Here is a 27,734-nt window from a genome sequence, read left to right on the forward strand (position 1 = left end):
TTGACATCTACTTTTCAATGTCTGGTCTATACCCAGGCACCCAATGAGGAAGGCAGATGTCACGAGTCAACACCTTGTTGACCGGGGACTACCTGGCTTGAGGTGGGTGGTAGCTGACCACTGAAGTGTGATGACCCCTCCCACCAATAAAAATGACCTGTGGCGTCCTCCTTTTTGCCAGTTGAGGAGTGCTTACTACCCTAAACTGCCACTTCCCGTGTTGTTTCCATGCTATCAGCAAGGATGGAGTGTCCTCTGCATTTGGCATCCTCTTACACACTCTCTGGGCTAGTATATGGAGCAAGTGTATTGCCCAAGCAGCACTGTCTCCCACTCAGTTGCCCCAGTTGAATCCAAAGGAAAGACAGAAGTCTATATGTTTGGATCTGAGGTGACTGCAAGGAGATGCTGGAAAGCAGGTTTGACAAACCCGCCCTGAAACTGCCTTAGGGTCTCCACTCCGGATTTTCTGTCTGGGTTTACTCCCATAGCCTTTGGATCTCCCACACCTACCCACAAGGCAGTGGAGAATTTTCTTGCAGGTTGTCTTCCCTGGGGTGACATAAGGAGTCGTGCTCACTTGGATGCCACTGATCAAGTCATGGTTCATACACCATTTGGATTAACCAAAATAATCCAGGGACCCGAGTATCCCAGACCCTCATCTCAAGCAGAATGAGGGGGCAGAACTGCTCAGGCTGCTTGCCTGCCATCATGCTCGGGAGTCCATGATGCCTGCCCATCACCCACGAGCTGCTGCTGCTGCTGCTGCTGCTGCTGCTGCCCCTGCTAGGGGCTCACAGAGGACCATGTGAACCTGCAAAAATGACACATGGCAAATGGTGAGGAGGATGGAGCTGGCTCGATCCTCCCCACCACTGTCCACTGCTCTGTTGCTGAGCTGCCCCCAGCCGCAGCTTCCCACACATCCACTGGCCCGGCTGGCTCCCAACACCCCTTTGGCTGCAGCCCCCCCCGCCCCGCACCTCCAGCCCAGCCCACTCCAGACACCCGCTGCCCGCAGCTCCCCCACTACATTCCCTGTCCCACTCTGCACCCAACGCCCACACTGGCCTGGTCCCCGTGCCACACCCACCCCGCCCCATGCCCCAGGTAAGTTAAGGGCTTACTGCTGGTGTAGCCTGGAGGAGCTACCACCTCCTCCACCACAGCTGCTGGTTCCTCCAGTGCACACAGCCAAGCAGCTCTGGCCACACTGTGAGGCATCCAAAGACATGTGGTCAGGCGCCTCCAGCCATGCTCTGCAGCTTCCCCTGCACCCTCCAGCCTGGCTCGCTCCCCACACCCACCCCAGCTCAGTCCCCAAGCCCACCCAGCTTACAATGGAAGTACAACTTCTTTCAGGGAGACCTGATCGAAACTCTCTGTATTTAAAAAGTCATATTTAAGCAGATGGGAATAAAACTGAAATACTTGAACTTAGATAAAGGTCACTCCAAATACACCTCAAGCATCTGAAATACACAACTCACTGACTAATTACTGCATGCGCTAACAGTGCCTCTACACTACAGATAAGTTTAAAGGAAAATACAACACAGTAGACCCTCAATGGAATGTGCTAATGCAGGGAAGGGGTGTCTACCAATGCCAAATTACATTATATCTGAATGGTTCTACAATGATGATGCACTGACCTACCCAACCCATCGCTCACTCCTGTCTTCTGCCCTCCTTTCCCTTCCCCGCTCCTGCCTCATTCTTCCCCTCACACCTCCATTTCCCCCTTCAAACTACCAGGAGAGGAGCTGAATGCTGACCTGTCTCTTCCCACCCCCTACAGCTCTCAGCATTGCAGCTCCTCTAGCACCCAGCTCTGAGCTGTATTTGTGAAGGTAGAGCATGGCTGACCCCAGCCTGGTGGCTGGCAGCAGCTTCTGTCACCATGACTGCTGCTCTGCACCATTTCAGACAGCTGTGGCCAGGTGTCGGCATGCTCCAAGTACACGGGACTGTGGGAGGAAAGCTCCTGTATCCCGCCACAGCCCCTACCCCAGCTCCTCCAGCCCTAGTGGCCCCAGATGCTCCAGCAGCTCCTCCACCCCCGGCAGAGGCTCTGGTGAGTCTTCAGTATTTATTTAAGAGGGGCAGGGGCACCAGCAGACAGCGTCCATTAGTTCCAAAGTCTGTTATATCAGGGTCCATTAAATCAAGGGTTTTCTGTATTCTAAACTGCTTTTTTCAAGCATATAAAGCTTCAATTCTTACTTGTCTTTCTTTTTCCCACCCAATAAAAACACCAATCAATGCGTAGTACACAAGCCAATCCTTGTTCACCAATTTACAGCTCATGTACCAGTGCTATATCTTTGCCAGTAGCTCCCCAGTAATATCCGTATGGCTCTGAAAAGATAAACTCTTATTTCTATAATTTATAACATGCTAGGCTTGCAATTAATGAATTATTGACATTTCTTCTCCTCAATATAAAAAAACTTGCATTAATTGATACCCTGAGAAAAATGTGCACACTGTGTAATAAAGATTTCCACATTACTTTTTGTTTTTCAATAACATAGTTGTGACACAGATGCATTTGTGGTGTGGTCAAGCCTGATATGTTCACTAAACTTCTCACACTGATGTCATACTTGTTTAAAAAGAAATCTGCACTGATCAGTAGTATCCTTCTGAAATGAGCATACCAGCTCTGTTGGTATCAAAACAAAAAAGCAGTCCAGTAGCACTTCAAAGACTAACAGAATAATTTATTAGGTGATGAGCTTTTGTGGGGCAGACCCACTTCTTCAGATCATAGCCATACCAGGACAGACTCAAATACGGGGCAAGCATTCTGCCTCATGGGGGAAAGGCAGAAGAGTCTCAACAAAAGTGCCAAGTTCTGTCAACAGTATTTTCAGCATGGATGCTCTGCGAGTTTTAACAACAAAAATCAGCATTTTGTCAAGAAAACCCTGTAGTGTAGGCATAGCATGTGTCTTTAGAGGAGCAACAAACCTGATTTCTTCTCTGAGGCTATTTCTACACTACAGGGTTATTTCAAAATAACTTTGCTAGTATCTACACTGCCTACAAGCTGTTTTGAAATAAACTCAGAAAAGTAGGTGCATTATTTTGAAACCAGTAAACCTCATTGCAGAAGAAATAACACCTATTTTTGAAATAGCTACCTCAAAATAGGCCCTCTTACTACATGGAATAGTGCTATTTTGAATAAGCCATGATGGCCTTCAGTGGCACTATTTTGAAATAGTGCTGTGTGTCCTGAAATGCTATTTCATAGAATCGTAGAACACTAGGGCTGTGGGCACACTAGCCTCTCTTTTCAGAGGGCCTATGGTAAAGTGGCACTTCAGAATATGCTAACCAGGTCCTGCTAAAGGACTTTCTAGCATAGATGTGGCCTCAGGGTGGTGTGGCCACAGTGTCCTGTATAGAAAGTAACAGTAGCAAAGTTTTGTGAGGTACTCACATTTATGGAATGCCTCACTGGCATGGATCGCCTCTCCAGATCATTGTAACAATTGTACATAACAAGTAGAGACTTGGACAGAGGGTGCAATAAGGTTGTGGTGTGTTAAAGCATAAAGGAAACACTGAGTTTGGAGCAGAAGTTTGTTTATTTACAGAATCACAAGACTGGAAGGGACCTCAGGAGGTCATCTAGTCCAGCCCCCTGCTTCAAGCAGGAACAACCCTCACTAACTCATGCCACCCAGGACCTTGTCAAGCTGGGACTTAAAAACCCTGAAGGATGGAGAATCTACCACCTCTCTAGGCAATGCATTCCAATGCTTCATCACCCTCCTGGTGAATTAGTTTTTCCTAATATCTAACCTACACCTCTCCCTCTTTAACTTCAGACCATTACTCTTTGTTCTGCCATCTGACACCACTGAGAACAGCTTCTCACCGTCCTTTTTAGTGCTCCCCTTTAGGAAGTTGAAGGCTGCAATTAAACCACCCCTAAATCTTCTCTTCTGTGAACTAAACAAGACCAAATATCTCAGCCTGTCCTCATAGGTCTTGTGCTGCAGCCCCTTAATCATTTTTGTTGCCCTCTGCTGAACCTGCTCCAGCAAATCCACATCATCTTTATACTGCAGGCCCCAAAATTGAACACAATATTCCAGATGTGGCCTCACCAGTGCAGAATACAGGGGAATAACTACTTCTCTAAATCTGCTCGAAATGTTCCTCCTAATGCACCCCAGTATACCTTTCACCTTCTTGGGTACAAGGGCACGCTGTTTACTCATATCCAGCCTTTCATTCACCATAATCCGTAGGTCCCTTTCCAACGTACTGCTGCTGAGCCTGTGAGTCCTTAGCCTATAACCATGCTTGGGATTCTTCCGCCCCAGGTGCAGGACTCTACATTTCTCCTTGTGGAATCACATCAGATATTTTTTGGCCCAGTCCTCCAATTTATTCAGGTCACTCTGGATTCTTTCTCTACCCTCCCATGTATCTACCTCTCCCCCTAGTTTTGTGTCATCTGCAAACTTGCTGAGGGTGCAATCCAGTCCCTCATCCAGGTCATTAATAAAGCTGTTGAATAACACCGGCACCAGAACTGAGCCTTGTGGCCCTCTGATTGAAACCGACCACCATCCAGATATTGAGCCATTGACCACTACCCACTGTGCCAGATCATCAAGCCAGCTTTCTATCTGTTTTATTGTGCAAGAATCCAATCCATATTTCCTTAAGTTATGGACAAGAATGTTGTGGTGGACTGCATCAAAAAATTTGCTGAAGTCAAGGTAAATCATATCCACTGACTTCCCCATGTCCACAGAGCCTGTTACCTTGTCATAAAAGCTAATCAGATTGGTGATGTGGGACTTGCCCCGGTGAATCCATGTTGGCTACTTTTGATCACTTTCCCCTCTTCCAAGTGCTCCAAACTAGATTCCTTGAGGATCCCCTCCATTATTTTCCCAGGGATTGAGGTAACGCTAACCAGTCTATCGTTCCCAGGATTGTCCTTCTTTCCTTTTTTAAAGAGGGGCATTACGTTTGCCTTTTTCCAGTCATCTGGTATCTCCCCCGATCTCCAAGAGTCTTCAAAGATAATGGCCAAAGGTTAAACAATGACCTCTGCCAATTACCTCAGTACCCTTGGGTGCATTAAATCCAGATTCATGGGTTTATGTACATCTAGCTTTTCTAGATAGCTCAGAACTGGTTCCTTCCCCACAAATGGTTGTCCTTCATCTTCCCATGCTGCATTGTCTAGGACCGTCATGTGGAAGTTGACTTTGTTCATCAAGACTGAGGCAAAAAAAAAAAACATTGAGTAGTTCAGCTTTTCCTTCATCATCTGTTTCTGGGTTACCTCCCTCATCCAGTTAAAGCCCCACACCTTCTCTGATAACCGTTTTTTTGTTAACGTGCCTGTAGAAACCCTTCTTGTTACTCTTCACATCCCTTGCCAGCTGCAGTTCCAATTGTGCTTTCGCTTTCCTGATTACTGCCCAGCATTCTCCAGCCGTATGTTTATACTCCTTAGTCAACTGTCCACGTTTCCATTTCTTGTACGCATCCTTTTTGAGTTTAAGCTGACTAAGGATTGCCCTGGTAAGCCAAGCTGGTTGCCTACCACATTTGCATTTCTTACTATGCAGTGGGATGGTTTGTTCCTATGGCTTCAGTAAGACTTCTTTAAAATACTGCCTGTTCTCTTGAACTCTTTTCTCCTTCATCTATGTTTTCCAAGGGATCCTGCTCATCAGTTCTCTCAGGGAGTCAAAGTCTACTCTTTTGAAATCAAGGGTCTGTATGTTACTGCTCACCTTTCTTCCTTTTGTCAGGATCCTGAAATCTACCATCTCATGGTCTCTGCATCCCTGGTTTCCTCCCACTTCTATTTCTCTTGCTTATTCTTCCCTGTTTGTGAGCAGTAGATCAAGTCGTGCACAGCCCCTGGTTGGTTCCTTCAGGACTTGTACCAAGAAGTTATCGCCAACATTCTCCAAAAACTTCCTGGACTGTCTGTTTGCTGATGTATTGGTCTCCCAACAAATGTCTGGATGATTAACGTCTCCCACGAGCACCAGGGCCTGTGATTTGGAAGCTTCACCTAGCAGCCTGAAGAAAGCCTCATCTACCTCATCTCTCTGATCTGGCGGTCAATAGCAGACACCAACTACAACATCACTTCTGTTACTTCCACTTCTAAGCTTAACCCAAAGACACTCAACTGGATTTTCTCCTTCCTTATACTGGAGCTCTGAGCAATCATACTGATCCCTGACATAGAGCGCAACTCCTCCTCCTTTTCTCCCATCTGTTCTTCCTTAACAGTTTATAACCTTCCATGACCGTACTCCAATTATGCAAATCGTCCCACCAAGGCGCCTTTATTGCAACCACCTCATACTTCTTTGACTGTGCCAGGGCCTCTAATTATTCCTGTTTGTTCCCTAGGCTTCTGGCATTAGTATACAAACATCTTAGAGAAGGGGCAGATTGGCCAACTTTCTCCTCTTCACCCAAGGGACCCGCTTGATTGTTCCCTCCTCCTTCCCTACTTACTTCAGGGCTTGTGTCATCTTCCGCAATGAACCTAGTTCAAAGCCCTCCTCACTAGGTTTGCAGGCGTGGTTGCAAAGATGCTCTTTCCTCTCTTCGTTAGGTGGATCCCATCTCTTCCCAGAAATCCCTGCTCATGAAAATGAATCCCATGGTCAAAGATCCCAACTCCTTCCCTGCTGCACCACCTATGCAACCACTCATTTACCTTTGTGATTTGACAATCGCTATGTGGACCCCTTCCTTCCACAGGGAAGATAGACGAGAACACCTCTTGTGCACTGTATTCCTTGATCTTCCTTCGTAGGGTTACGTAATCTGCTGTGATCTCTTCAAGATTGCTGTTAGCTGTATAATTGGTTCCTACATGGAGAGGACTATAACTGTAGTAAAAGTAGATAAAAGTTTTGTAATAGTACAAAATCTACTCTAGGAATTAGCTTTTCATAATCTGAGTCGAAGGAACTTCTAAATCTGAAAAGCTCCACATTGTCGCCCTAAATTTCTTGAAGTGACCTCTGTTTTGCAGCATTATGCAGTATCATGCATAAATTGACAGAGAGCCTGAGCTCCATTCAGCAATCTTTTCTGGTACTTCTAAATCATGTTTATCAACGCCACCTTTTCAGAACTGTTTGGATGAACAAAATGAAATATTTCTGAACTGCCTTCAATGCCTTCAGTTGATTGAGGCTGAAATTAGAACCACACACCTGAAGTATGACTTTAAAAGGTATTCAGGTAATTTTACTTACCTCCTTGGTAAAGGATTTTGAGATCTACAAATGCAGAACAATAAATTAGACCTCAGTGGCAGTGTCATGTCCTTTCAGAAGTATGAATTAAAGCAGGTACAGAGACTATCACTTGAAAAAAAAAAAAACTAATTTGGAGGGAGCATCTGTACCACTATAGAGTCAGGAGACCCGTATTTTAAACGTGGCTCCAGGGACTGATTTAGAGTTAGTGGGGCTCTGAGCTGAGCTTCATTTTTGGGGCTGCTCTTCCCACCTCTCCCATTTTTCATTCTACTAAATTCATCCTCTTCCTATAAAAGTAACAAGAAGTAAATGAAAATAAAGTGAGGTACCTTGATGGTTTTTGTAGTCTTTTTTTCACAGACCACATGAAAATTGCTGAGGGTTTCACTGGACCCCTTAGAGATCTTTCCAAATATTGTTTGTACCATTATCTAACTATTGAAAGCGTTTTGAATAAGAACACTTTATTAAAACAAACCATGATAGCCTTTCCTTGGTCCACCTGAGTAGAGTTCTCAGAGCACAGTTTGAGAACTTCTGGTCAAGATGAAAGCTTGTATTTGCATTATGTTAGTTAAAATGTGTAAAAATAAAATGAAGAATGAATAGAAAAATAAAAGATAACTTCCTCTCAATTAACTTATCCAATTTGAAAAAAAAAGTATTCTGCTAGATTTTTAATACCTTTTTCTTCCAAAGTTGTCAATTAAGTCATCATAAGTAATATTTTGTAAAAAGGCACTTTCAGTTGTCGATATTGCTGAACTTGTCAAATGTTCCTGAGTCATTGCATTTTGCTAATAATTTTAACTTGTTTCAATATAGAAAAAGAACAATCATCAGAGGCATTTGTGACATACATTGATAAAATCTTTTCAGAATGGTTACTACATTTGGAAAAGTTGCCAGCAAACTGTCATGTGCAATTCTGCACTAATCAACTGATGCTCTCAAAACAGACCTTACAATTTTCAATACATTGAACAAAATGTTTAATTTCACCTTCAAAAAGATTTGTGTCTATGTTCTCTTGGTATAATTTCTCACTTAATTTCTTACTCATTTCTTTACTTTTAGCATCTTCATGCATACTTCTGTCAAAAACCATGCAAAATATATGAGCAGTTTTCTTTAGAGATTCACCTCTACTCTGCAATTGCAATGATGTCACAAATAACACTCATCAGAGAGGTAGCCGTGTTAGTCTGTAGCTTCAAGAACAACAAGAAGTCTTGTGGCACCTTATAGACTAGGCATATAGACATAAATCAGACATCAGGAAAGGTAATGTACAGAAGCCTGTGGGGGAACACTACAATCTCCCTGGACACTCAGTGGCAGATTTAAGGGTGACAGTTCTGAAACAAAAAAATTTCAAAAATCAAATGCAGAGAGAAATCTCTGAGCTGCAATTTATCTGCAAATTTGACTCCATTAACCATGGATTAAACAGAGACTGGGAGTGGCTTGCAGCTTACAAATGCAGTTTCTCTGCTCTGGGTGCTAATATCTCCCCATTAGACTGTGAGAAAGGCTCACATCCCCCTGTCTGATCTGACTCGTTTTTCCTCTTTTGATAAGTGCTGTTGATACTGGGCCATTTCCACCTTGCTGAATAGATCTTGTCAGCTCTGGCCCTCCCTCTTACTGGGACCCCACTCTTTAAATACTCCTCTGAACCACCCCCCACTCATGCATCTGATGAAGCGGGTCTTTGCCCACGAAAGCTTATGCTCCAAAATATCTGTTAATCTATAAGGTTCCACAAGACTTCTTGTTGTTCACAAATAACACTGATGGTCTCAACTTTGATTGTCGCTTTTCCATTTAAATTGATTTAATTTTCTCTAATTTCATTAAAAATAACTCTCTGTGTTTTTTTTTTCAGCTCCTTATCAGATACCTCAGAGGAATCTATATTTTCTGCTACTATTACTGCCTCTGCTTCCATGGACCTATTGTCATTTTGAACTTCCATGACAATACCAGTAACTGAGACTAACAATTGTGCATTCAATAAACTTGTATCCATTTTTTGCAGTGATTTGCTGACAGCATCAATTCTTTGAAGTAAACAGTTCCACAAAGTAGTAAAAATAACAATACCATATTTTTCAAACTTTTATGGGTTATTCAGAGGCAACAATGCGAGGGAGTTTTAAAAAGGCTAATATCATTCTGGGCTGTATTAAATGTGAGCATCACACGTAAGATATGGGGGGTAACTGTCCTGTATTACTCCTCTCTGATGAGATTTCAGGTGGTGAAGGGTGTCCAATTCTGGGTGCCACATTTCAGGAAAGATGTGGAAAAAATTGAAAAGGTCCAGAGAAGAACAACAGCTTAAGATAACAGTTTAAGAAAACAGCAATGAAGGGTCCTGTGGCACCTTATAGACTAACAGAAAAGTTTTGAGCATGAGCTTTCGTGAGCACAGACTCACTTCATCAGATGCTGGTCTTGGAAATCTGCAGGGCCAGGTATAAATAAGCCAGAGCAAGGGTGGGGCTAACAAGGTTAGCTCAGTCAGGAAGGGTGAGGCTTACTACCAGCAGCTGATCTGGAGGTGTGAACACCAAGGGAGGGGAAGCTGCTTTTGTATTTAGCCAGCCATTCACAGTTTAAGAAAAGCTAACCTAGGAGAAAGGGCTAAAAACTCTGGGCACACTATAGCTTGACTGAACTGGGAACTTTAGAATTCTTCAAATATGTGTAGAGTTGTTAAGACAAGAGGACAGGGATCATATAATTGTCTTGTTCACAGAAGGTCAGATAAGAAGTAATGGGTTTATTTCTGTAATAAGGGAGATTTAAGTTACATGTTAGAAAAAAACAAACTAAGAATAGTTTTAAAAGGGGATTCCACTGCCTCCCTCAATTAAAAATAATGTTGGACGATCACATCCTAGGTATGGCTTTGATTTACCCAGCCTTTCTTCATCACAGGGAGCTGGGCTTGCTGATCTCTTGATGTCCTATTGCAGAACTATATTTCTAAGGGAATTATTTCAGAGGAAAATGAAACTGGTTAGTGGCTATCATTTCAGAATTACTTTTAACCCTCTGAATAGTTCTCATGTGTTTTTGAGGTATTGAGAACCTGTATCTGTCTTATTTTGAAATCTGTTGTTCAGACTCTTTTTGGACTAAGTGGCTGATGATCTTCTGTGGCAGTGAAGACAGCATTAGTGCTTCTCATGAAAAATGAGAACCTGGTCTTTCAGAAATAGTCAGAATTTTAAAGTCAAGGCTACCTTGTCCCCTCAATTACAAAACATATTTGAGGTGTAATTTACTCCTACAACTTCTTGGAAATGCCATTGTAATAGTCATATTTTGCATCTGACACACAGCTCTAGCTGACTTTGGATGTGCATCTTTCAGTTGTGCTGTCAGAACGGATTTGTTCCAATTCCTTTCTGATATGTCTTCAATAATAATGCAGCAGTATGCAAGTATGCAGTATTTCCATTACAGTATCATTATGTTTAGATTTTTAACAAGAATAAAAAGACATTCTCCAAATTATATATCTCTAAACTATGATTGGAACTGAGCTGGGATGAATTCATGTTTTATAAATCTTATGTACTCCAAATTCAGTAAATCATTTAAACACGTTTAACAACTGAATAGTGCTACAAGTTTCACTGGGACTACTCATACAGTTAAAGTAATGCAGATAATTACAAGTTTTGTTGGATTTGGCCTAAATTCTCATGCATTTCCAGATTCTTTCAGTCTAAGGAATTATATAGTCCTCATCACAGTCTCATATGTGTACCTCATAACTATTCCTGTATTTGATTGTCATAGCATCCTAGAGTTACTCTTCATTTTACAGATAGGAAACTGGCACAGAGTAGATTGAGAGGGGCCACCCCATAAGTCAGGTCTCAAATCTTCATCCAATATCCTATCTACTCGACTCTTTGTCCCATTGAAGTGAAATTCCATATTTGCATTAAGACAGTATTCAATTATAAGAGGAAATAAGTCAAAGCGTTGTTAAGGAGGAACATCAGTAAATCCAACTTATAGTATGTGCATTCAATGTTCTCCTGAGATGTTCCTCTCCAACTCAGTGAAGATGCCTGATAACACTAAAGCTACGTCTACACGTGAAGCCTACATCGAAGTAGCTTATTTCGATGTAGCGACATCAAAATAGGCTATTTCAATGAATAACGTCTATGCGTCCTCCAGGGCTGGCAACGTCGACATTCAACATCGACGTTGCGCAGCACCACATCGAAATAGGCGCTGCAATGGAACGTCTACACGCCAAAGTAGCACACATCTAAATAAGGGTGCCAGGCACAGCTGCAGACAGGGTCACAGGGCAGACTCAACAGCAAGCCGCTCCCTTAAAGGGCCCCTCCCAGACACACTTGCACTAAACAACACAAGATCCACAGAGCTGACAACTGGTTGCAGACCCTGTGCATGCAGCATGGATCCCCAGCTGCCGCAGCAGCAGCCAGAAGCCCTGGGCTAAGGGCTGCTGCCCATGGTGACCATAGAGCCCTGCAGGGGCTGGAGAGAGCGTCTCTCAACCCCTCAGCTGATGGCCACCATGGCGGACCCTGCTATTTCGATGTTACGGGATGCGGATCGTCTACACGTGCCCTACTTCGACGTTCAACTTCAAAGTAGGGCGCTATTCCCATCCCCTCATGGGGTTAGAGGCTTCAACGTCTCGCCACCTAACGGCGATGTTAACACTGAAATAGCGCCCAACACGTGTAGCCGTGACGGGCGCTATTTCAAAGTTAGTGCTGCTACTTCGAAGTAGGGTGCACGTGTAGACATGGCTTAAAGGGGATGATGCCTCGCCTCCAAGAATGGGGGGAAGCAATCACATGAACAGAAATGCCAAAGCGTTTCTTGTATCCAATGTATATAGGAATGTGCTGGGGAATCAGGTTGTTATTTACCTGCCAAAGGAGGGAGAGGAGAATAGGGGTGACAACTGATAAATACACTGCCTCAATGTACAGCTGCCTGTGGCCATCTTGCCTCTACAGCTCAGGACAAGGCCAACACCAGAGAAGTCTCTCATGCAGCACTGTCAAGGGCAGCAGCAAGAGAGCAGAGATCATGCACCTAACACACAACAGGAACTGGTGTGTTTCTCTCACAGTATCACACACACCCAGCTTGCCCTAGGCAGACTCAAGCTACGTCTACACTAGAGAATTTTGTTGACAAAAGGGGCAGCAAAACTCATGGAGCGTTCACACTAAAAATGTATTCCGTCAACAGTAAATCAACAGAATGTGACACTTTTGTGAACAGCCTTCTGCCCCGCCCCCATGAGGGAGAATGCCTTTCTCCACAGAATCTCTCAACAGAAAGGCAGTATGGATGCTCATCCACAAAACCTCATCCTTCTGCAAAAGGCTATTCCACCACCCTTGACAACCCTTCTTTTCCCTGCAGCTTAACCCTCTCCCCACCATGTAAAAGTATTTTGATAACAACCACAGTCTGATCTATTGGTTCATATGTGAAGTGGGGGTGCACAGATCATTGTGGGGAGTGGGGTGGTATCACAACAGCTGAATGCAGCAGAATCATGTGGCTGCCTAATTGTTCATTCATCTGGAGAGGGCTGATAACAGAACTGCTGCTACTCAAAGATCCATAGAGGACTCTCAGCAGAGGGCCCCAGGTAGGGGTGGAGGTTGCCAAAGCCCATCCTGGAGAGACTTACGAGAAGCCAGAATCTTGGACTGGTGGGTCGTCAGTGGGATCAGACCCTGGGCATAGGGAAGCCAGATGCCAAACCTGGCTTATTTCACATATGTGTGCACTATTGCTAACAACACCTTCGCCTTCCCCTCACAAACACATTCTTTTTTATGAAAATACCCCACAGAATCTCTAAGTTGACTTTCCTGAGCAACTGTGGACCATTAACTTCAAATTTCAAGTTTATAGAATCGAGGTTAAAGAGTTGAATTTATTAAAATTGATTTTCATTTTGTAGTGTAGCCATGGCCTGGATTAAGCCATGAGCTTTTCCCATCCCTTCTGCTGCCACGGCATGTCTGCCTCCTTCTCCTGCAGCTGCCTCTCCACCAGGTCATTCTGATTGCAGGGGGAGGCCATGTGGGCAGTGGCATCATCCACAGTGTGCCAACATGCCCTCCAGGCATCAGACTGCCCTGGCACCTGTGGTGGGGATGCTCCAACCCTCTTCTTTACCACTCCCAGAGTTCCTGGCTACACAGTAATGTGCTGGGGCTCGCCCAGCCCTTGGATGGCTCAGCTGTAATGGCTCAAGGGGAGAGAAAGACAGTACATCGGTCCCTCACCAGAGCCCCAAGGGCCATGCCCCCGACTCCCTGTGGGCAGCAGCCCCCCACCACTCATCTGTCCAATGGTCCAAAAGCCCTGGGGGATCCTGGGCACTATTCCTGCATGAGTGGGGCATTAGCCAGGTGCAGTCCAGGCCTCCCCCCACACATGCAGCCCATGGAGCTATCTGTGGAAGCAGGTGCTGATTGTCACCTGCTGGCTTGTCTGTGAGCTGGGAACAACAGCCTTCCGGGGTGTGTCTGGGCTGGGGCCAGCGGCCATATGGCTGGTTCCCTTCCAGCCATGGCAGGGGCGGGTGCCCCCTCATACCCCGGGGTGTGCAACACACAGGATACTTACTAGGCGGACCCTCAAACAGGTCTGTAAATAACCTGCTCAGCATGGCCTGGCTGGAGGACTCCAGGCCACAGCGATGACAAGGGTCCCATTTCTCAGTTCCTGTTCTGACAGTGACTCTGGCTCTGGCTGGGTGCTCCTCCTCTGCCTTGGTGTCCAGCTCCATCGCTGCATGGGGCTTCTCCACTGTAGCCGAGTAGGGTGCAGGGGAGAGGGGAGCCGTCCTCTCCCCCAAGGAGGCTGTGCAGCTCTGTGTACAAGGGGCAAGTGGAGGATCCTGCCCCTGACTGCCTGGCTACTTTCCTGGCTCTGTTATACCCCGGCACATCTTGGCCGTTTCTACACAGTCCACTTCCTTCAGAATTGGCATGCTAATACAGGGAGCAAAAGATGCTAATGAGGCACAGATGCAAATTCCTCATGCCTCATTAGCATAACGTCACATGATTTGGAGTCTGGAAGCCTTGACTTTGAAGTGCACTTGCTCCTCTGTCTGGGTGGTGTATCCAAGGGCCACTAAGCTGGTGGCAAGCTGGGCATAGGCAGGGACATTCCATCTCTTCCCAGTGGGCTCATGGAGGAGGTCCTCAGCGTGCCAGAAGCCCAGGAGGTAATGGTGCTTGGGTTCAGTCCATGAAGGGGTCAGATGTTTGGTGATGTGGGGGTTGCAGAGCTTCTGGCTCTCCAGCATATTGGACTTTCCTTTCCAGAGGGTGAGTGTGAGCACATAGTTGTGAGCAGCTCGGCTCCTTGCTTACTCCATGCTCTCAGCTTCCTGTCACAGGGTCTCCAGGGCTATCTGCACCTTCAAAGTGGCCAGACGCTGGGAGTACAGAGCTCTAATAATGCTGGCCAGGGTGTATCCCAGCTCCAGCTGGCTAGTGCCATGGAGGACTCCTCTTTTGAAAAAAGGCCCATGGAATGTCTACACACACTTTTTTTCTGAAAGAATCTTTTGGAAGAAGGTGCTATTCCTCATCTGGTAGCAGAAGAAGGCCGCTGGGAGATGTGCATTGTTCTTTCAATTTAATATTGAAAGAATGCATTTTTGGGTGTAGGCACTCCATGGGTTGTTTTCGAAAATGCCCAGCTTTTTTTTTTTTTTTTTTTAAAAAAACCTCTAGTGTAGGCATAGCCTTACAGGGAAATTACTGCTTTGTCTCAGTTTTTTTAAATAACTTTCAAATCACAGTTTCAGAAATGTGTAGTGTCAGACATTAATTTATTCTTTCACATTGCTAAAGTTAACTAAGAGAACCAAATCAAAAACATATTTAGTCATAATAAAGGTTCATGACACTCTGAAGCACATAGTATAACTATCACAGCAATAATAAAATTACTAATGAAGAAGCTGGACAGGAAACCGAAGTAAGGTTATCATGCACACCTTGTATTAAAAGGATAAAGAATAAAACTTTAACTCAGCAAGCACTTGTGTACATATTTCCCTTTAAGCAAGAAAGTAGTCCTGTTGACTTCAATGGAACAATGACTGAGGTCTATAATACAACAAAATTATGTTACAATAAGAAACTTTTATATCATGTCAAATTGTCACTAGTAATGTATATCTATATAGAACTATTATTAAAAAACTGGTAAATATAAGTCACTTAGATTAGATTCACTACTTGAACTGGTACATTTTCAACATAGATTTAAATGGAATCTCTAAATAAGTTAGTGTTCTTTTTCTTCCTACACCAAAGCAGATCTCTATGCCTACATTTTACCACGTGAATCATCTCAAAATACACTGATATTTGACAAGAGAGGAGCACAAGAATAGAACTTGAAGCCTCTTGAGTGAAATGGTGGGTTAGAATGCTCAATTTGCTACTGTTATTATAGAAGACACGTTGAATTCATAGTGTACTATATTTAGAATAGAAAAAGATAATTAGTGTCTCAGTTAAAGCCAATTGCTCTGCCAATAATTTTATTTATATATCATAGACGACTGATGATAAGCTTGTAAAAGAACCTTATTCCACCCAGTTTCAAGTTTTGGGTGCAACAGGGCATAAACTGAATGTTTCTGTCAGGGTAAATAAACTGGTCTTCATGATAAGCACGAATCAGCTGAGAGTTTACAACTGAAGTTAAAGGATAATGACTAAGGAGCAAAACTTGTTACTGGCAATGTTTCTCAAACAAATTCAAATTTCCATTTGATTTTGTTTCAACCATACATTTTTTACAAATAATTGCAAATTAGAAAGTGACCGACCATCTACCAGCAAACTCAGAAGACCACAATTCTTTTTGGAAACTTTTAGAACAATGGAAAAAAATATTGGACATGTATATAAATCTGAGCAATTTTCCATCTAATAAATGAGACTACCACAAAGTTGAAAAAATGCATTAAGATTCATAGTGAAAGAAAGAAAGAGGCTTTGTCTACTCTAGAAAGTTTTGTTGACAAAGCTTGTGGAGCATCCACATTACCAATGTGTTCTGTAGACAGTAAATCAACAGAACGCAGCACTTTTGTCAGTAGCATTCTGTTGTTCCCCCATGGGCTACATCTACAACAAATGCTGCTGCTGGCAGGGTCATGCAAATGAGGGCACTCAACAGTGCAAATAAGGTGCTAATTTACAAATCATGTGCCTCATTTTCATACTATTGCATGATCACCGTCCTGACAGAGGCATCTGTTGCCACAAAACAAGCTGTGTAGATGGGGTTCTATTGACCAAACCCCACCTTGCTGACAGCCTTTTAACCTTGACAAAACTCAAGGATAAATGACAGTCAACAAGCGGGGTTTTGGTCGACATAGCCTGGTCTACATGGCTTGTTTTTTGGTGATAGAAGCCACTGCCAGGAAAGTGATTGTGAGAAAGTATGCAAATGAGGCACGTGATTTGTAAATTACCACCTCATTTGCACTGTCAAGTACCCTCATTTTCATGACCCTGCTAGCAACAGCACACTGTGTAGATGTAGCTATGAGGCAGAGCACATCTGTTGACAGAATCTGTTGACAGAAAGCAAGTGTGAGCCCTCCAAGGGGCCCTCTATCAACAGACAGGGCTTCTGGGTCACCAGGCAGCCCTGTCTGTTGTGCTTTTGGCTGGCCATTCTGTCAAGAGAGCAACCGGGCAGTCCAGCCACTCTCTGTCAACAGAGCAGATCTCTTTTTTGATCCACTTTGCTATCTGGTTGCAATCTGTTGACAGAAGTTTTGTTGGAAGATACCTTCCGACAGTCACTGCTGTCAACAGATCAGTGTAATGTAGAGAAAGAAAGAAAGAAGGTAGCAAATTGTGGCATTGTTAGCTTTTAATCATGCTGCAATTTCCAGAGGAAGGCTTTAATTGCAGCAAAACTCTAAATTAACCTTTCAGGTAATTTTTTCACTGCCCCTGCTTCAGCTTGATCAGAGCAAAATACATGTCATGTTAAACACACGAAACTATTTGCACAACATGTGAAAATCTATGGTTTTCTCTGTGTAAAATAGGTTTTTGTGTAAACATCCATGTAAAAGTACTGCAAAAGTGTTAATACGTAGTGGTAGCTTTCTGGAAGGCATTTGTTTTCATCAGGCGAAGAGCATAAAAACAAGAAAAATACATCTGTGATCACAGTGCTTTTGGAAGTAATTCTTTAAATAAGTTTACTTATTAGTGTCTTTTGGGTTAATAATTTCTATGTGCCAGTTGGTCAATGTTGCATTTGAGGCAGTTGTTAAATTTCTCTTAGGTAGAACAGCCTTAGAAAACTAGTTTTTTTTTTTTCAAAAGAGTGATCAGATATAAACATCTGCCTACACATCTTTAGAATTACAGATATAATATTAGCCATAGCATTATTGAGATTACATCTCTGCTACTAACATTGAAGAGAAAACTAAGTAGGAAGAATATCTGCAAAGCTCCCTTTTCCACAAGCAATTTGTAGGCAGGTAGACTCCTTTTCAAAGATGAACCGTAAAGCTTTATAGATAAAACAGTGAAACAATCCTAATAACTAAAAATGTGTGTAGGCCAAAAATACATGTTCACTTTTAAACTGTTCATCATGTACCCTTGCACTTTTCCATCAAGAACAGAAATTGTCAACACAAAATAACTCCTTCTGGGGCCTATAACCATTATGTTGTGAGGCACAAGTCTTGCAAAGTTGCTAGGGTTGCCTGGTATCCAGTTTTTGACCAAAACAATCAGTCAAAAATGGGCTCTAGTAGATTTGATCAGCACCACTGATGGGGTTAATGAAGGTTTGCTTGGCAGCAAATGCAGGCTCCCTCTCTGGCTCTGTATTCCAGGCTGGGGTTGAGGGTTTCATAGTGAATGGGAGAGTTGCAAGCTGGGGTGCGAAGGGTGTTTGGAGTGTAGGCTCCAGAAGGGAGTTGGCTGTGGAAAGGGGCCCAGAATTGAGTTGTGGGGCTGGGGTGCAAAAGTGAGTGTGCAGTTTGAGCTCCAAGCTAGGACAGGGATAGAGGCGCAGGAGGGGGTATGAGATGTGGGAGGCTCTGTGAACTGCACCCACCCTGAGCACTGGCTCCACAGCTCCCATTAGCTAGAAACCATAGCCAATAGGAGCTGCCAAAGCAGCAGCTGGAGACAGGGTGGCACAGAAAGGTCTCAACCTTTCTTCCTCAGAGCTGCACATTCTGGCTGCTTCCTGGATCTGCCTGAAGTAAGAGCCACTTGCACTCCCTTCCAATACCCAACTCCCTCCCTGAACCCTGTTCCCCCTCCCACACCCATCCTCCCTCCTGGAGCACACCACTCAATACCTTCTGCACCCTTACTCCCCCCAGCTAGCCTCCTACACATTCCAAACCCATCAGCCCCACCCTGAGCCCCCTCCCACACCCCACACTCCTCCTCTCCAGGCCACACCTCGAGATGGAACCTCACCTCCCCAACCCAGCCTGGAGCCCCCACCCAGTACCTGAAATCTCATTTCTGGTCCACGCCAGTGTCCAAACATCCAGCCCAGAGCCTAGACCCCTCTTACACCAAACTTGTGAAGATGAGTGAGTCAGAGAAGGTGGGGAAGAGGAAGTGAGCAAGAGAGGAGGAAATAAGTGAATGGGGGCAGAGTCTCAGAGAAGTGCTCCCAAGGTTTTCAGCTTTGTGCATTTAGAAAACTGGCAACCCTTAACATTGCAGATACTGTCACTGCAGATATTGTGGCAAGTTGAACTCCCCCAGGCAAGCCGTACTGATACAGATGTTTCCTCTTCTTCACTGTTACTAATCATTAAAAAATCAGTCTTTAGTGGGTAGCTTCTCTTCTGCCTCTGGAAATATTAGATCATACACAGGCCTCTTTGTCTGAATGATTTCCTTCAGGAAACACATCTAAGTGCTGCTTTAGGAACCATGTTAGAAGAAAGTCTTACTTGTCCTGTTCCCCTGTGTGGGAGGGAGTGCAAGAAAGCAACAGTAATAAGTCTCCAGATCTTTATCTTACTTCAACATCCTACTATGTTTAAAAAAAAAAAGTCCTTAGGAAGACATTTTGTGGGAAACCATGAGCCTAAATAAAACCCAATGTCATGGAGTCAGAGTAATTGGGTTCAGAGGGTACTTGAGGAATCACTTCTGAAGGAAACATAAGCAGTTCTGTAGCACTTTAAAGACTAACACGTTTACTTATTGGGTAATGAGCATCCGTGGGTAAGACCCACTTCCTCAGATCTGGCGAAGACAATTAGAATCCAGGGTTTATAAGCATGAGGGAGGATGAGATAAAAGGGGGTTACTGTACTTTCCAGCAGCCACACACCATACCACACACACACTAACCCAGGGACGTGACACTAACCCTACAACCAGCCCTGTTCCCAGCTCCCTTCACATATCTACGCTAGCGACACAACACTGAACCTTACCACATCAGCCACACCATCAGGGGTTCATACACCTGCAAATCCTCTAATGTGATCTATGCCATCCTGTGCCAGCAGTGCCCCTTTGCCATATACATATACATATACATATACATATACATATATACATATACATATATACATATACATATACATATACATATACATAGGACAAACTGGAAAGTCTCTGTGCCAAAGGATGAAAGGACATAAATCCAACATCAGGGACTGGAATACATATAATTCTGTAGAGGAACACTTTAGCCTCCCTTGCAATTCAATAAAAGATTTAAAAGTAGCCATTTCTGCAAAAGGATTTTACCACTAGATTACAGAAGGAGACATCAGAATTGGTATTCATGTGCAAATCTGACACTTCTAAATTAGTCTTTAAAAGGGATCTCAGTTACCTTGCACATTACAAGGGCAATTTGCACACCTTTGATATTTGCAGGACTTGCACCCATTCCACTTAATTAATTAGAGTCTTTTACTGGTCCTATTAGGGACAGCTAATCAGTTAACACCTCTCTTCTGCCCCCACACATACACTTTTCCCCTCCTTCTTCCCCTGGCCTCTCTCCCTGCTCTATATAGCCTGGATTCTAATTGACCGCTACAGATGTGAGGAAATGGGTCTTACCCAAAAAAGCTCATTACTTAATAAATAAATGTGTTAGTCTTCTTAAAGGACAGGACTGCTTGTTATTTGTGAAGCTACAGACTAACACAGCTACCCCTCTGAGTCCTAAGAATGTCATTTCATCAAGAACTGATCCTTAAGGCAAGATAATGCTGCTTTGAAATCCTTACTGTTTTTGTTTTGATACTGTATCAGCTGTGGAATTAGGTAAAAACTTTTCAGATAAATGGTTTATTTGCCAAAAAATGCAGTTTTAATCAACCCAAAATTGTTCACAGATGTGCCATAAACCTGCAGAATGATTTTGCTCCATGCCCTCCCCCCCCCGCCCCCCGCAAAACAAAAAATAGGAAAAATCAGTGAGAATTACAAGGAAACATTCCTTAGTCAGGCAGATTTGAAGGTGGTGACACTGGCTCCTTTATCACAATAATAATAATAATAATAATAATAATAATAATAATATCTAAGATGTGATAGACCTGAGCTTAAATTTCCCCATTCTCCCTTTGCCTCACGTGGAGACTTTTTTTTTTTCTCACAACTTCCAGAAAGCAAACACAAAATATCAGTTATTGACTCAGCTGTAATTCTCATCTTTTGCTTTTCATGTCTTGTATTTTAAATGGAGTAATGTGGAATATTTGAGTTTGTGCAGTGGCTATTGACTAAGTGTTCCTGTATAATACATTCAGTTACACTTCTTACACTTGTCACACTTTGTTGTTATTTTACTGCTACCGTTGGACTTATTTAGACTGCAACATCTGCAGCACAAACATGGAGAGCTGTTCAAGACAGCATGTGAAGTGAAATCACTGGCCAAAGCCAGGGGTGGTTTAACCAGAACAATACATTAGTCAAGTGAAGGAGCACTTTAAAGGTTAACAAAATAATTTATTAGTTGACGAGCTTTCGTGGGACAGACCCACTTTTTCATCTGTTCCACGAAAGCTCACCTAATAAATGATTTTGTTAGTCTTTAAAGTGCTACTTTACTGCTTTTTTGTTTTGATAGTACGTAGACTAGCACATCTTTCTCTCTGTTATTAGTCAAGTGGTTGGAGATACACTGTACAGATAATTTAGATAATTAGATAACATCTAAAGTTAGGCATATAAATACAGGAGCAACTGGCCTGTTTTCCAGAAGTGCTGAGCACCGACCTTCACATTGAGGGCATATGGTAAATTTGGGCAAATAAAATGGCTGGAGATACCAATTTTCAACTATGGGCATCTAGTACATGGCAAATGCAATAAATACATTCAAATCTGTGCCATTGGGAATTGGGATTTAGGCATATGCTGTAAATATTAATTTTAATGTTCTTCAGAACTGAAAGGAAAATTTGAATATCCTGTTTAGAAGACTACGTCCTAAAATTGGGGCACACAACAGTTAAGATGAACAGTAGTTCATAATATATGCTTACTTCCCAAATAATATGGATTGATCTGCCCATTTGTTCTGGAACAATAAGGTTAATCTATTTAAAGTATGCACACGTATTGAAAAAGATGGAGTGAAAGAATCTATACAAGATTGTTTTTATTATAAGCTTTTGATCTTTAAAATATTTGATTCTGTTTTATTATGTGCTAAAGATATGGGCAAATTATTTTCAAATTGTCTGGAAAAATATCATGCCTGTATATTCTGAGGTCTCTGACTTTTTGATGTTTGTTCTCTGTGCTACAACAAATACACATTCAGGAATTTTGATTGAAATGAGATTCAAAACATTCATTTCTAGCAGTTCTGTTAGCTTGATTGTTCTGCTCTTGGTTCATGTGGTTATACAGCGTAAAAGGCAAGTGTTTGTCATAAATCACTATACAACTAACTGGTTCATATTACAATAAGTGAAATTACATCTCTTTAAACCACCAGTGGTACATTTAATCCAATGTCGTTAGTATCGGTAAATGTTTATACATTGCATAAATAAATTTAGGTTTATCACATGCATTTATAAATAAGAGGTGTCAACGTATGGGCTTAATACTCACTTCGTACTTCTAACACAGCCAAAATTCATACTGAATGTCTCTTACAATTCTGTCAGAGGCTATGTCTACACTACAGCATGTTTTCAAATGCAGTCTTTCAGAAGATATGTTCTGAAAATCACCTTTCTAGAAAGCACATCTACATGCCAAGAGCAGATTGAGATTTTGATCTGCTCTTTTGAAAGACCAGTCCATTCTTTCAAAAAGAGAGCGTCCACACAGCTCTTCACACTCTTTTGAAAGAATGGGCCAGAAAACTCCATAGATGGGGTTGCATGGCTGACAAACCTTTCTGGGGACACTACCAGTGTCTCTCTTAAAGGGCTCTTCCCAAGCTCCCTCGCTCTGTACACACTGAGGGCTGCTTTGCCACACCCAGCACTGCAGACCCTGTGCAGGCACCAGACCCCATTGTAGAGGCGCATGGATTCCCCGCAGCTCCCTGAGAACTCCACAAAGCCATAATCAGCCTGATGGCCATATTGCTTGTGGCCATCCTCCAGCACCTCTGGGGGACCAGCCTCCTAGCCACTTTCCTGCAGGCCACCTCTATGGGGCAATGATCAGACACCCTTCCTCAGGCCAGACAGCACCTGTTGGGCTGTATCACAAGTGATGAATGGTGGGACTGGCTTGTGCTGGGGGACTGGGGTGATGACTGCTGGCTCCAGAACTGCCGCATGACCTAGCAGATGTTTCTGGAGTTATGTCACTGGCTTGCCCCCACCCTCCAGCACTAGGACACCCATATGAGGGCCATGGTCCCCCTGGAGAAGAAGGTCGTGATCATCATCTGGAAGCTGGCCACCCTGGACTGCCACCAGTCAGTAGGGCACCACTTTAGCATGAGCAAGGAGACCACTGGGGCCATCATCAAGGAGGTAAGGCATGCCTCGGTCACATACCCACCATGGGGGCTCCAGGGAAAGAGGGACTCTTGGGGACAGGGAACGGGGGCCCAAGAGGCATCAGGGAAGTGGGGACTGGAAGGGACAAGGGATGGAGGCCCTGGAGGGGAAGGAGAAGGATGGATGTGGTGGGGGTGGGGCCAGGGCCAGGAGGGCCTGGAGTGTCCCACCACAGACTCACGGGCACATTTGCCCTCTATCCCATGCAGTTTGTCAGGGCAATAAACAGCATCCTCCTGCAGTGGGTCATCTGTAACAGGGACCTTAATGTCTCCCTCATGGGATTCTCAAACCTGGGGTTCCCCAACTGCTTTGGTGTGCTGGATGGGACCCACATCACCATCCAGACCCCAGACCACAGTACAGGTGCTTTTCTCAAGGCCCTCATAGACCCCTAAGGGCAATTCATGGACATCTTCATGGACTGGTTGGGGTGGCTGGGCTGGGCCCATGGTGCCTGGGTGTTCAGAAACTTGTGCCTTGGGCACGGGATGCAGGAGAGGACCTACTTCCCCTTGCGGGGGTTCCTGTTGGGGACATGACCATGACCCCCTGCATTGTGGCTGATGCCACCTCCCCCTGCACCCATGGCTTATGCAGTCCTATACAGACCATATGAACCCAAGCCAGGATGTTTTTAACACCCTCCTGAACAACCCTGAACACCACGGTGTAGACATTTGGGTGCCTGAAGGGGTGCTTTCAGTGCCTCCTGACACGGCTGGAGGTTGGCCTCCACAATGTGCCCAACATGATGGGGGCATGCCGTGAAAGCAAGCACAAGCTGCTCATGAAGGGGTGGGCTGATGAGGTGGGCCTCATCTATGGGCAGCCAGCTGCTGCCCCATGCCACCAGGTGCACCAGCATAGTGTGGGGGTCAGAGAGGTCATCTGGGAGGTGTTCACTCAGAGGACCCAATAAGACTCCCCCAGGCACCCTTCACCATGACTCCCACAGGCAACTCACCCCTCACCGCTCCCCCACCAATCACAAGGGACATGGGGGAGGTTGAAAATAAACTCTGTAATTATGTGTTGGAACTATTTTTAACTACTAACTATATGTAAGGGGACTCTTGGCCCCTTACTAAAACTAAGTGAGGGGCTTGGGTTGGCTAGCTTCCAGTACTAGCAGGGGAAGGGTCTATAAGAAACTGGGCCCTCAGACGGACAGTCCCCAGGGACAATGGAAAGAGGCCAACACCCTAGGTCAGCCATATTGTCTGGTTGGACAGGCCAATGAGGGAATTAGGAGGCCAGGTTCCATCCTTCATGTGAGCTGGTTTTGTTTGGGTCTCTCGGAGAAGAGGAGAGGGGGCTAAGAAGAGCAGCAAAGAATGCAGCTGTCCTGAGAGGCAGACCAGCAGTGAGAGAGCCAGGGACACACACAGCCCAAGGAGTGCAGCTGTGCTGAAAGGCAGACCTGCAGTGACAGAGCCAGAGGTCCATGCAGCCCAGAGTGCTGATACTGTGCTAAGAAGCAGACCTGCAGTGACTAGGGAGCCAAAGGGGTCAGAGAAGCAATGCAAGGAGCTGGAAGCTCGCAACTCAACAAAGTGTGCAGCTGGGTGTGGTGAGAATCTGGGACCAGTAACAAGCGGGGGAGAGGCTCTGGGCATGAAGAAGGGGATTTTGAAGTTGGCAGGACCCCCATCTGGATGAGCTGTGCAGGAGCAAAAAGCGGCAATTTCGAAGTGCTGCAGCTGCTGGAATGCTAATATGCATTTCAGCACCTCATTAGTATTCTTCAGAATGGCCTGGCTATTTTGCAGATTTCTCTCTGTGTAGACATAGCCTTGCTGTGTAATAAATTGCGTTTACTTTGCACTGTATGAGGTGATCAGTGGCTCAGGAAAGCATCCGTGTGAAAAGAGAACACCCTGGAGTAGGTACACGCTAGCTCCTGTCCTAAGTGACGATGAGGTTGGGGCTTCAGCCCTAGGAAAACTGGGCCTAGCCCTGTTGGGATTTAAAGGACTCTGCTACTCAGGAGGGTAGAAGGGGAGCCCTCAGGGCCAAGGAGGCCATTGGGTAAAGGGATTGGGAGCAAGAACTCAGATCCCTTCACTGGTCCACTTCACTGGGGTAGTACAGAAGCCGGGAAAGTTTCCTACAATAGCAGGACCCACCCCCCTGCTTGCATGTACAAGGCACTATATACTGGGGGGAACTAGGTGCAATGTGGTGGGCAGGGAAAGGGGCAGGGTCAATGGACTGAGAAGCGGGGTCCTGGGGCAGATGTGGGGGGGGGCTTAATCCTCCATGGAGATGGAGGGCTGTGAACCATGCCAGCTGCTTGGTCCCTTACTGCCTGGGTTCCCCATTGGGGCTGGGAAGGGGCTGGGACAATGGGAATGAGAGGTCATAAGATGGGTCCAGCAGGCTTGCAGCTAAGTGGGGGGAGCACCGGGAGGAAGGAGACTGCGGGGGATGTCTTGCCCTGGCACACACTGGTCATGAGCCATTGGCCAAGAGCTAGCTGGGCAGCTGGGGGAAGGTTGGGTGAGAGCAGGGCAGTAAGGGCAGGGGCAGCGAGGGCAGGGGCTGTGGGGAGTTGTGTGGGGGGCTGTGGCGGGTGGCTGGCAAGGGAGTAGGAGGTTGGGACAAGAGGGCGGTTGTAGCCCAGGTGAGGGAAACAAGGGCTCCTGCTACCTGACCCCAGGCCTCCTGCTTCATCGCCAGCAAATCATGCAGGATGCTGTTCTATTCCTGAAGGATGGCCATGTGGGCAGCAACCGTCTCCTTCCCTTGGTGGTGCCAGCGAGTGCCCCTGCTGCAGACCCATGTGGAAACTGGAGGTGGGGGTGCCTTGGCCCCCTCGCTGGCCGCTTCAGGGTTCCCCTGCACCTGGATGGGGCTGACCCAGCCCCCAAGGCAGTGAAGCTGTGGAGACAGAAGGGGAGAGAGGGACAACCCATCAGTCCTGAAACCTGGCCTTGGGGGGCTATGCTCCCTGAGGCCCCCAAGCTCTGCCTGGCCTATGCCCTGAGGGCCCTGTGGGATCCCAGGTGCTGAGGGGATCTCTGCCTGGGTGGGACACATGCTGGGTTCAGTCAGGCCCCCCCCATTTCCTCCCGGGTGTGTGGCCTGTGGTGCTGTCCACATGGATGGGTAATGAGTGCTGTGCTCGGCCCTCTTTTTTGGGCCCTGTCTGGGCTCCTGGGAGTCCTGGGCAGATTTAGAGCAGGGCCCCTGAGGTCACAGAGGTGCTGGGTGCTGGCAATGGGTGCTCTGGGGTGGCTAGCTGTGCTGAACAATCAGCAGGAGGACGTGCTGCCTGAGGCTCGTGTCCTCTCTGCTGCTAGCTTCTCAGCTTCCTGCCATGGGATTTCTGGGTCCCCGCATTTTTAAACACGGCTGGACACAGAGACCACAGAGGCCAGCTTGTGCTGAGAGGGACGTCTCCGTGCTCCAGCTTGTTGGTGCCAGGGAGTACTGCTCTTTCAAAAAAGCAGCCTGTGGAGTGTCTGCACAAGTTTTCTTTTGAAAGATGCTTTTGAAAGGGGGAGCTCTTTCTGAAATGGGAATTGAATAGCAGTTTTGAAAGGCAGGCCGCATTCTTTCAAAATTCCTTATGAAAGAGTGCATTGTGTGTGTAAACGCTTTGTGGGATGTTTAAAAAAAATCTCTCCTCTTGCTAAATATTTGGAGAGAACTTGCTAGTGTAGATGCCGCCAGAGTGAAAACCGTTGAATTAAGAAATTGTTGTATGAATAGATTTTTGCATTTTGTTCTAAGTTTCCAGTTCAAAAATGAATTAAAATTTCAAAGGGAAACAAGCAAAATGAGAGCTCCATAGTATATTAGTACAAGGATGCAGTCTGGAGCATAAACACGGACTGGATTTCTGGCTGATAAACCCCAAAGCTAGCTGGCTTCAGTGGCAAGCATTTATAGAATTCCAATATTTGAAGAGTTTTCATTAAAATGCGTACCATATACTTTACCATGTTTATTTTTAGTACTGCACAATAACATTACTATGGAGAGGCATATGAAAAGAATAATGCGAGTTGAATTGTAGGTTTTTAAAATATGCAAACCCAGTTGAAATATTAAAAAGAGAATAGAAGAAAGGACATACTTCACATTAAGGAGCAAAACCCAGCACATTTTAAAGGAAGTTATTGAGACAGAAAGCAGAGACACCTGATACAAAAGAGCAATCAGACAGAATTTATCAAACTGCACTCCTGCAACTCACCTGTCCTTGCATACAGACTTTTCATCCCAAATCTGTATTCAAAGCCAAGTACAATGTCTGTGAAAAAGCAGTTATATTAGAATCACACTGCCAAATCTTCCTCCTGTTCACGTTATTGCCTTCAGAATTCAGCCTCTTGAGTTGGTTATAATAAAGTAAACCTTTGTTT

This window comes from Carettochelys insculpta, chromosome 13, assembly GCF_033958435.1.
Source record: "Carettochelys insculpta isolate YL-2023 chromosome 13, ASM3395843v1, whole genome shotgun sequence".
In the NCBI taxonomy this organism is placed as follows: Eukaryota; Metazoa; Chordata; order Testudines; family Carettochelyidae; genus Carettochelys; species Carettochelys insculpta.